Genomic DNA, 12,005 nt, shown 5'->3' on the forward strand with positions numbered 1-12,005 from the left:
AAAAGAGTATTTAGACGTAAAGATCAATGTGTCTAAATTTTAAAAAATATATGTATATTTCTAAATTTTCAATAATTCAAATATTTACAAACCAAAAATTAATGACCAATTTGTCTTTTCTTTTTTTTTTTATCTTTTAAAGCCACTGGTGGCTGATGATGTGTTCATCTTCATTTTTCAAGATTTTTTTAATATAAAATAAAAAAATAAATAATTTCTGAAACAAGAGATTTAAATTTTATTTGTTCAAATGCGATTTTCTTTTTCGTAAATAAGGCAAGTTCGTCGCACCCCTAACAATTCTAGGGTGAGTTCGACGCACTATTCAAACTTGGTGGGGTCATTTTCATTTGTCCCTTTCTTTTCCAATCTCTCCTCCAAATTTGTACTATGTTCCTCATTTCTGTCTTTTTGACGGCCGTGAAGTTTGTTGTGGACAGCATTCTGAGTTTTAGTAAATAATATGTTAGTTAGAGTTACTTTTTTTTAGCTTAGTTAGAGTTACTGTTTACATGTTAGATAAAGTTACTAATTAGAGGTTGCATGTTAGTTTGAGTTACAGATTTACTGTTTACATGCTAGTTAGACTTACTGTTAACTGTTTACATATTAGTTAGATTTTTTATGTTATTGTTTTAAAGTACAATTCCTGTTTATTGCCTATAACATGTTAATTAGTATAACAAAGTAAATTGTTAGTTAGTTTAGTCAGAATAATTAAAAAGAAACATGATTAGTAAAATTTAGGTTCAGTTAGTTATTAATTAGGGTTGTTTAGGTTGTTAGTTGAAAGCATCATGTAGTTGGGTTAAATTTAAATTAGCAAGTTTATAAGCAATTATAGATTTAAATATATTTTTTAATAATTTAGTTAACGCAAATGGAACCAAGTTCAGCGTATGTGATTTCATTTTACAAGACTGTGTTTAGATGGAGCAGCAGTTATTGGGCTACGAGGATACATTGTACAGATTGGATGAGGCTGAGCACATTGCTGGCCGACTTGATCGACTGGTACAATTTTTTCGCTGTTGTTTATTTTATTGTAATTAATAAACAGTGAACTTGTTATTTTATATGTTCACCATCCCTTTTTTTTTAATTTTTTATTTCCGTTTGGTAGGCGCCTCAGATGTTGCGCACCAGGCGAAATTTGATGATACGGCCGCCGGAGCAGATTAGGCCATATCTCAGATGAGCCAGGTTTGAGTATGTAGCCTGTATGGTTGAGTTCCAGCACGATTGGCCACTTGCATCAGCGTTGATAGAGAGGTGGAGGCTTGAGTCCTACACGTTTCATCCTCCATGCGGGGAGATGACTATCACCCTACAAGACGTGGCCTATCAGCTGAGACTCAGGATCGACGGTGATCCTGTGGGTGGATGCATAGGTGGGTGGGAGCTGCACCATCAGGAACAGACCATTGAGGAGTTGTGTGAGTAGATTCTGTGTCTTGTTCTCGGCCCAGAGGACAAACAATCACAGACCAAGTGGACTGTGAAGCTCACTTGGTTCCACAACACGGTTTGTAGTGAGCTGGAGCAAGACACCACAGAGGAGCGCCTAATGAGGTACACGAGAGGGTACATCATGCAGCTGATAGGGGGTATCCTATTCCCAGATGCATCTGACTCTCGAGTGTACATCAGGTGGCTCTCCCTACTGGTGGACCTTAACACGTATGGCTGGTTATCGTGGGGCTCGGCTGTGCTGGCATGGCTATACCGCCAGATGTGCCATGCCATGGAGCATGGTCAGTGCAATTTGGGTGGGTGCGTCAGCTTACTGCTGTCCTGGGCCTATCACCATTTTTTGCTGTTACGGCCTGATGGCTTTAATACTCGTCGGTTTTCACTTATCGAAAGGTATTATGAATACTTGTAAAAACCCTTAGTTAATTTATTAATTAGTTAATGAATTTGAGCGATAACGTCGAATTGTGTTTGGCATTGTAGGTGGATTCAGTACTGGCCGGACAATGCCAGAGGCGAGAGCAGGCTTAGGCATTACAGGTGTACCCTGAATGGGATTGGGATGCTGAATGTAAGTGATGAATATTTAAGTGTTACAAATTTATGTTAATTAAATACATATTGCATTTGAAATTTGAATGCCATCACAAATTTGAGTTTTGTGAACAGGTTGATTGGATGTCGTATGCTAACCCACAGCTGATTGGTAAAGTTCCACCGGCGATAGCTGAGGCAGAGGCCTTGGCGGCGCTTGTCTGTCTGCTGCTTTGCTTCGCTATCATCGAGTGGCATCAGGTGGACGGGGTGGTACGTCAGTTCGGTGGCCTGCAGCACATTCTGACCAGGCCACTGAACATTGATGAGATGCACAGACTAGATGGTCGGTTCGGGCGAGATGAGTGGTTCCCGTAGCTACTTGGTGGCTGGCTTGAGTTGTGGGATGCTCGAGCCGACCATCGTCTACATATACAGTATCATATAGACCTGCGTCCTTCCCTCCCATATATGACTTGGTACCTGCAGTGGGTGCACACAGAGTTGTTTGGTCTGGGTGACCACCACCTGGTAGCGGCTGGGGTTGTGCCAGAGGACCTACCCATTCACCATCCACTTGGTCCAGATCTACATCAGTTGGATGATGGTCACCTTTCAGAGATGAGTGATAAACCCTGTTTTTAGGGTTTATCACGTGTGGACTTTAGAGTATTTTATTGACCTTCTCTCACATTTATCCAATAAAATAGCATGGTTTTGTGATTCTTCCTTGATTTGTGCTTAAATATGAAAACATTCTTTTAGACCATTAATTTGATGATTTTTATTCACTGTTGATTCCACTAGACGCCTTGATTTGTTTGTTAAATGATTTCGGGTTGGAAAGGGCTAGGAATGGATCAAAGGAGTGAAGAGGAAAGCATGCAAAGTGGAGAACACATGGAAAAAGCCAAAGATTTGGATGCAACCATCTACGTGCACGCGCACTAGACGCGCACGCGTGGATCGCGAAAACTCAAGGGACGCACACGCTTGCTGTTCACGTACGTGTCGGTGCCCGCACGTGATTTTAAAGTGAAAACGTGCCCAGCGAATTCTGAGAAGCTGTGGGCCCAGTTTGCAACCAACTTTGGCGACAAAGTGCTTTAAAGGACCAATGATTGAAGGGAATTGGGTGGTTCCATCATTAGGGAGATTAGGATTAGTAATGCACCACTATTTCGTGGTATATTTTATACTTCATTGAGTGGATTTTATCCACTAAACTCACAGTTATTCATAGAATTCGCATGTTTTACATTTTCCTTCCTGATTCTGTGCTTTGATTGAAAACATGCTTCTTTGGCCTTAAATTTGCTATGTTTAATCCTCTCTTATTACCATTCGATGTTGTGATATGTGTGTTAAGTGATTTTAGGGTTTATAGGGAAGAAATGGCTTAGAGAATGGAAAGGAAGCATGCAAAAGGGGAAGGAATACAAGAAACTAAAGAAATTGCTAAGCTGTCCAGCCTGACCTCTTTGTACTAAATCGATCATAACTTGAGCTACAGAGGTCCAAATGAGGCGGTTTCAGTTGCATTGGAAAGCTAACATCCGGAGATTCGAAATGATATATAATTTTCCATAGTTTATATGCTGTTAGACGATGCGCACGCGTGGATCATGTGTACACGTGACCTGGCAAAAATTCAATCCACGCATACGCGTGGATGATGCGTACGCATGACAGAGCCACGTGCTGAACATATCAGAAATTGCTGGGGGTAATTTCTGGGCTATTTTTGACCCAGTTTTTGGCCCAGAAAATACAGATTAGAGGTTACAAAGTGGGGGAATCAATTCATTAATTCACACAACATACATTCACACAATTTTAGGTTTTAGATGTAGTTTCCATGGAGAGAGGCTCTCTCCTCTCTCTAGGTTTTAGGATTTAGGATTTCTCTTAGTTTTAGGTTTATTTCTTCCCAATTCCAGGTTCACTCTTAATATTATCATTATATTAGTATTAGAAAATGCTTGAATGATATTATAAGGTTACCTGGTCTGTTTTAGTTAAAAATAGAAAATCGGTTTAACCGGGTTTACGATTTACTGGTGCAACTTAGCACCAGCACTCTCTGATGACTTTAGCAATGCTAAGGCCCCATCATACATGTTCTATTCTCATAATAAATATGTTACAAGTGTTCCGATACATCTAGTTTTAGTAGTTGTACACCAAAGATATTTTAATATTATTTTAATCCACCTCCAAGCCAACCAATCACAACTCACCTTACACCCCCAAGACACTCCAAGTCTGGTCATTTACTCCCTTTGGCCGAAATTGAAAGGAGAGAAAAGAGAGAAAACTTCATGAACACTTAATCTTCAAAGCTTGATTTCTTCTGAACCAAAACTCAAATCAAAACTCCGATTTCACCAAAATGATCCTCTCTTCTTCCTCTACATAACCATGTAACTTAGGCTGAAAATAAGGTGAGATGGCTGTTCCTTTCACCTTTCAATTCGGTTTTCAAGGAAAACCATGCAAAACATGTGTTTTCTTGATGTTCTTCCTTAGGAATCATGCTTAACTTGACTTGAGGGCCAAGAAACATGAATTTCCAGCAAGTCCTAGGTGATATATCTCTTCCTAACATACTGAGTGAGATTTGGTCTGTTGAGAGTTTTTGGATTTAAAGTTGTTTTTAATGTGATTTAGGAGGAAAAAGTGCTAAACCACCTGAAAGTCTAACTGAATTAGGAGCAGCAAAACCAGGTAGGGTGTCACGAAATTAATCTTGATTATTTGTGTTTGAGTTGTGTGAATTTTGTATTATTTGGCTGTGCTAAAAATTGGTTGCATATATGATTGATTCTTGGTGAAAATTTGGTGAAATTTTGATGAAATTTGAAGAAATTTAAGCTTTAAAGTTCATGTTCTTGGGCATCTGGAAAAACGAAACCCTAAGCTTAAATTGAGGTTCAATTTGTGTTGAAATCATGTAGCAAAGATGGGGTTTTAGTGGCTGCTAATTTATTATGAATTATAGTAAAAATCGGTTGCTGAAAAGACTAAAAAACAAGTAAAAACAGAGAAAGAATCTGAAGAATTTATGAAGAACATGAAGAACACTTTGAGTGTGATGAAGAACAATGAAGAACACCTTTTTGATCCCTAAAAGGGCAAGGAAGTAAATATTTTGGTGTTTGGGGGGGGGGTATTTTGTAATTTCTGAAAGTTAGGGTAGTAAAAGTAGAAATATTAAAAGTTACGGGTGGTAAAAAGTGAATTTTAAAGGTTAAAAGTAAAAGGTAAGTTAATTTTCGAAAATTAATGATAAAATAATAAAATAATGCGAAGAAGGCAGTTTTCTGTAAAAGCTTTAGAAAGACAACTTTAAGCGCATAATCTCATAATTACCTTCATAAAACACTTAGGGAGTGGTAATAACATGATAGTGAGGCAAAGATAAAGAAAAGATAAAAAGTTAAAGAAAAGATAAAAACAAAAGAAAATTCTGTAAAGTTTTAATGATAGAAAAACAGACAGAGACTAGTGAAGAAACTAGGGCAACATAGTTAGTCCTTGAGTTGTGACTAGGGTTAGGTATTATATGAAAAGTTAAACTGTTTCAGTATAGACTTAATGAACCTATACTTGGGACATGCTAACTATTCATACCGAAATTTACATAAGCTTTAAATACATACGTTAAGCAGAGAAATCAGAGCAGAGTAAAGAAGACACAGAGAACAGAGTAACCAGAGAAAAGTAAAGAGATATAGAGAAAAGAGTAATCAAAGCAGAGTAAAAAGACAAAGTGAAAAGAGTAATATGATAAAGAGAAATGGTTTGAGCCAAGATATTGTGAAATTGAAAGATGTAAAGTTTGTATAGTATGATTGAATAGAGAAAGAAAGAAGTACTGCATAAGAATGTGAAAGTGATGATGAATAATGAGAATGATATTGAATGATGATAATGAGAAAAGAGTAATATAACAAAGAGAATAGAGGAAAAGAGTATAAAAATAAAGAGTTAAGCCTTGTGGCATGATATTCTATTATATGTTCATCTGATACTTTCCTATTGGCCCTAGAGGTCCTGTAGGCCCAAGTTCACCTACAGTAAGTTGTTATTCCTGTAGGCCGAAGTTCACCTGCAGTGAATATCAATTGTGTATCTCAGGGTGTTGCTCCTGTAGGCCGAAGTTCACCTACAGAGAGTTGTGATACCTATAAGCCGAAGTTCACTTACAGGGGCGCTATTTCTGTAAGCCGAAGTTCACTTACAGGGGTGCTATTTCTGTAGGCCGAAGTTTACCTACAGAAAGTTGTTGTGATTAAACCATTTCTGTAAGCTGAAGTTCACTTACAGAGGTGTTATTTCTGTAGGCCGAAGTTCACCTACAGAAAGTTGTTGTGTTGTGTTTAGACTATTCCTATAAGCCGAAGTTCACTTACGGGAGTGCTATTTCTGTAGGCCGAAGTTCACCTACAGAAAATAAGCCATATCTAGGACTAGTTCCTAGGTAATGTCGGGCTGCAGGGTGTAAACCGACATATGAGCTCATGGCCTGCATAGGACAGACATGCATCATACTTGGTTGCGCATTTCCTCTATTATGATTGTTGTTTGAACGTATGCTTCCTTTGTTTTCATTCTATTCTCTGTGTCTGTGTTTTGTTTTCTTACATTCTTTTGTTTGTGTTTTGTTTTCTATTTTCTCTATTTATCTGTTTCTTCTGTTTACTGCTTCTTGGTATTCTGCTATTTATCTGCTAAACAACACGGAATTAATGAACTTAACTAATAACCCCGGCCCTACTAAGAACTCCCCAGTTCTTACCCCTTCTCTCTCCCTTCTCCCTTCAGATGGAAGCATGAGTTTCCTTCTGTAATTTGCTGACGATCGTACACAAAAAAGGATTCCGCTCTAGGTAGTCCTCTGAGTCTGGAGTGAACTCTTTCTCTGTTTATATGTATATACTGTGAGACCAGCCAACGTCTGCACTCCGTTCATATGCGCACTTTAGCCTAAATCCTGTGTACGAGACTCCTATTGTATGGCTACTTGATGAGGTACCAGAGACACGTTATATGACAATGTCTGATCGTGCAAAGGAGTAGTAGATGATGTTCTACCTTTTGTTGATGTTCCACCTGACTTGATTTTTGAAGACTTAGAACGTACTTTCCCTCGCTTTAGTAGTTTAGAGGGACTAGGTGAGTATAGAGTCTAGGCTTAAATAAAAGTTGGATCATTGAATGTTGTTGACTGCTTGTGATGTGTTTATGTGTGGTTGTTTATAACCTTTTTATTTGTTATCAGTTGTGAATTGATTATGAATGATTCCGTCTATTAATCCAAATATAAAAAAAAAATACCCCACAAATTAACTACGTTTTTAACAACGAATCAGGCTCATATGATAAATAATAGATAATAATTAGGAAGACAAATTGGTAGCGCTCAGTTTCTGGTATGATCTAGACATATTGAAAATTGGGTCGTTACAACTAGCATAAGTGACACTAGTAACATATTTATTATGAGAATAGAACATGTATGATGAGGCCTTAGCATTGCTAAAGTCATCAGAGAGTGCTGGTGCTAAGCTGCACCAGTAAACTGTGAACCCGATTAAACCGATTTCCTGTTTTTAACTAAAACAAACCAGGTAACATTATAATATCATTCAACCAGCTTCTAATAGTCATACAATGATAATATTATACTATTATCTCTCTTCTCTCGTGAATCGAGTCCAGTTCATCAAACTGAGTCTATTTATGAAAATTAGAACCAAAATTCCTAACCAATACAGTTCAAAAAAGAGGTTCTTCGTGATTGCGTTATCGAGCATGCCTCAAAAAAGGTTCTAGCTTAAAGATGACACAATGACAATGAGGATTGAGATTATTAATGATATAGCAGAGGTTCTCCCCTTACTGATCTTTCGGAGAAATTCGTACCTTTAGAAAAGATCTCGCGTACTCGAAAATCGAGATTGTTACATTCTACCCTCCTAAAAGAAAATTTTGTCTTCAAAATTTCAGTTTCTTGAGAACAGATGCGGGTAATCACCTTTCATCTTGTCTTCCGGTTCCCAAGTATGCTCTTCTTCTCCTTTTTGTCCCCAAGCCACTTTGACAAAGCGAACAGTTTTACCCCTCAGTTGCGTATCACTTCTTTATACGATCTGAACCGGTGATGCTTGATATGTCAAATCGTTCCATAACTGTAATGTCTCTGGTTGAAAAATGAGACTTTATGAGTGGATAATTTATACCCTTTTGGCATTGTTTTTACATAGTTTTTAGTATGATTTAGTTACCTTTTATTATATTTTTATTAGTTTTTATTCAAAAATCACATTTCTGGACTTTACTATGAGTTTGTGTGTTTTTTTGTGATTTCAAGTATTTTCTCACGGCCATGCCTAGACTTTTCACTTATGTATTTTCTACGGTGGAGTTTCTACACCCCATAGATTAAGGTGTGGAGCTCTGCTGTTCTTCATGAATTGATACAAGTACTATTGTTTTTCTATTCAATTCAAGCCTACTTCTTCTCCAAGATATACTCTCGTACTTAATTCAGTTAAGTCAGAATGAAGGGGTGACCCGTGACAATCACCTAATCTTCGTTACTCGCTTAGCCAAGATCGCGTGCCTGACAACCACAAAGCGATCTACATGATGTTCAACGTACTCATTGGACGACAGCGGGAGTATATTCTCTTGGGTTTCTGATCTAAGATTAGAACCTTCGTGGTATAGGCTAGAATAAAGGCAGCATTCCTGGGATCCAGAAAGTCTAAACCTTGTCTGTGGTATTCTTAGTAGGATCCAGGATCCGGAAAGTCTAAACCTTGTCTGTGGTATTCTGAGTAGGATCTGGGAAGGGATGACTGTGACGAGCTTCAAACCTGCGAATGTGGGGCACAAGTAACAGTGTGCAAAAGGAAAATGGTCCTATTCCGACGCTAGCAGGGACCGACAGATGATTAGCCGTGCGGTGACAGCGCATATGGATTTGTTTTCATCCGAGAGGATCATACAGCTTGCCATGGAAGGAGGTAATGCATGGTTGGAAGAAGGCAATAGGAAAGCAAAGGTTCTGAAGCAACAAAGCATCTCCAGACGCTTATCTGAAATTCCCACCATTGAATTACATAAGTAACTCTATCTTATTTTATATTTTATTTATATTTTATTTATATTTTAATTATCAAAACCTCATAACCATTTGAATCTGCCTTACTGAGATTTACAAGGATGACCATAGCTTGCTTCAAGCCGACAATCTCCGTGGGATCGACCCTTACTCACGTAAGGTTTATTACTTGAACGACCCAGTGCACTTGTTGGTTAGTTGTGCGGAGTTGTGAAAAAGAGTTGAGATTACGATCGTGCATACCAAGTTGTTGGCGCCGTTGAGATCACAAATTCGTGCACCAAGTTTTTGGCGCCATTGCCGGGGATTGTTCGAGTTCGGACAACTGACGGTTCATCTTGTTGCTCTGATTAGGTAATTTTATTTTATTTTTTTCAAGCTTTTTATTTTCGAAAAATTTAAAAAAAATAAATTATTCTATGTTCTTCAGAATTTTTAAGAATGAATTCTTGAGTTTCATCATGATATATGAAGCCTGGCTGGCTGTTAAACCATGTCCAATTTTTTTGGACTGAGGCTTCCACTTATCTTTAGAAGAGCTTCTTTAGATTTCTCATCATTTTAGCTGTTGTATGTAATGCTCTGCTGAAACTTGGCTAGCCATTGGCCATGTCTAATCTTTTTGACTGAAGCTTTCACATAAAGCTTGGCTGGCTATTAAGCCATGTCTAAAATTTTGGACCGGAGCTATAGACTAACATTGCCTGATCCCTGGAATTCCTATTAAAAATTTTGAAATCCTTATTTTTCTTTTTCCAAATAATTTTCGAAAAATACAAAAAACTTTTATAAAACCATAAAAACCAAAAATATTTTGTGTTTCTTGTTTAAGTCTTGTGTCAAATTTTAAGTTTGGTGTCAATTTCATGTTTTTAATCTTCCTTTAATTTTCCAAAAATACATGCATTATGTTCTTTCTTGGTCTTCAAGTTGTTCTTGATGATTTTCATTATTTGATCTTTACATTTTCTTGTTTAGTGTCTTTTCTTGATTTTCATATGCATTCTTGAATTATTAGTGTCTATAGAGTAAAAATCTTAAGTTTGGTGTCTTTCACGTCTTTCTTTTCTTAAAAATTTTTCAAAAACATGTTCTTGATGTTCATCATGATCTTCAAAGTGTTCTTGGTGTTCATCTTGACATTCAAAGTGTTCTTGTATGCATTTTTTTGCTTTGATCTTAAATTTTTATGTTTTGATTCATTTTGGTGTTTCTCTCTTTCCTCATTAAAATTCAAAAATAAAAAAATATCTTTCCCTTATTTTACTCACAAATTTTGAAATTTTGAATTGATTTAGTCAAAAATTTTAAAATTTAGTTGTCTCCTAATAGTCAAGTCAAAATTTTCAATTTAAAAATCCTATCTTTTCAAAACTTTTTCAAAAATAAAATCTTTTTCAATTTTCCTCTTAATATTTTCGAAAACTTTAAAAATTGATTTTCAAAATCTTTTTCTTATTTTTTTATTTCATATTTTCGAATTCATTACTAACATAAAGGAATCTCTATACTGTGACATAAAGGATTCCTATTCTTTTCTGTTCTCTTCTTTTTCATATGAGCAGGAGCAAGGATAAGAAAATTCTTGTTGAAGATAATCCGGAACCTGAAAGGACTCTAAAGAAGAAGCTAAGAGAAGCTAAAGCACAACACCCTGGAGAGGACCTGACAGAATTTTTTGAACAAGAAGAAGAGATGGCTGAACCCAACAACAATGGTGGAGATGCAAGGAAGATGCTTGGTGACTTTATTGCACCCTCTTCTGACTTCTGTGGAAGGAGCATCTCAATTCCTACAATTGGAGCAAACAACTTTGAGCTTAAGCCTCAATTACTTTCTCTAATGCAGTAGAATTGCAAGTTTTATGGACTTCCATTGGAAGATCCTCATTAGTTCTTAGCTGAATTCTTGCAAATCTGTGACACTGTTAAGACCAATGGGGTTAATCCTGAGGTCTACAGACTTTTGCTTTTCCCTTTTGCTGTAAGAGACAGAGCTAGGACATGGTTAGACTCACAACCTAAAGGCAGCCTAAACTCTTGGGAAAAGTTGGTCAATGCTTTCTTGGATAAATTCTTTCCACCTCAAAAGTTGAGCAAGCTTAGAGTGGAAGTCCAAACCTTCAGACAGAAGGAAGGTGAATCCCTCTATGAAGCTTGGGAAAGATACAAGCAATTGATCAGAAGGTGTCCTTCTGACATGTTTTCAGAATGGAGCATCATATGTATATTCTATGATGGTCTGTCTGAATTGTCCAAGATGTCATTGGACCACTCTGCTGGTGGATCTCTTCATCTGAAGAAGATGCCTGCAGAAGCCCAAGAACTCATTGAAATGGTTGCAAATAATCAGTTCATGTATACTTCTGAAAGGAATCCTGTGAATAATGGGACAACTCAGAAGAAAGAAGTTCTTGAGATTGATACTCTGAATACAATATTGGCTGAGAACAAAATATTGACTCAGCAAGTCAATATGGTTTCTCAGAGTCTGACTGGAATGCAAGCTGCATCCGGCAGTACTAAAGAAGCTTCCTCTGAAGAAGAAGCTTATGATCCTGAGAACCCTGGAATGGAAGAGGTGAATTAGATGGGAAAATCCTATGGAAACACCTATAATCCTTCATGGAGGAATCATCTAAATTTCCCATGGAAGGATCAACAGAAGCCTAATCAAGGCTTCAGTAACAATAATGGTGGGAGAAATAGGTTTGGCAATAGCAAACATTTTCCATCATCTTCTCCGCAACAGACAGATAATTCTAAGCAGAGCCACTCTGACTTAGCAACTGTAGTCTCTGATCTATCTAAGACCACTCTCAGTTTCATGACTGAAGCAAGGTCCTCCATTAGAAATTTGAAGGCAC

The 12,005-nt window shown here is 37.3% G+C and overlaps 1 non-coding gene across 1 annotated transcript; it reads right to left on the reverse strand.

Moving 5' to 3' along the window:
• Window positions 1-11,236: 11,236 nt before the first annotated feature.
• LOC148577596 (small nucleolar RNA R71) lies at window positions 11,237-11,340 on the reverse strand. Its single transcript, XR_015904112.1, has one exon. It is a non-coding gene; the product is annotated as a small nucleolar RNA R71 (small nucleolar RNA).
• Between the last annotated feature and the right edge of the window lie 665 nt (window positions 11,341-12,005).

This window comes from Arachis ipaensis, chromosome B1 (assembly GCF_059453495.1).
Source record: "Arachis ipaensis isolate K30076 ecotype BB chromosome B1, ASM5945349v1, whole genome shotgun sequence".
NCBI lineage: Eukaryota > Viridiplantae > Streptophyta > Magnoliopsida > Fabales > Fabaceae > Arachis > Arachis ipaensis.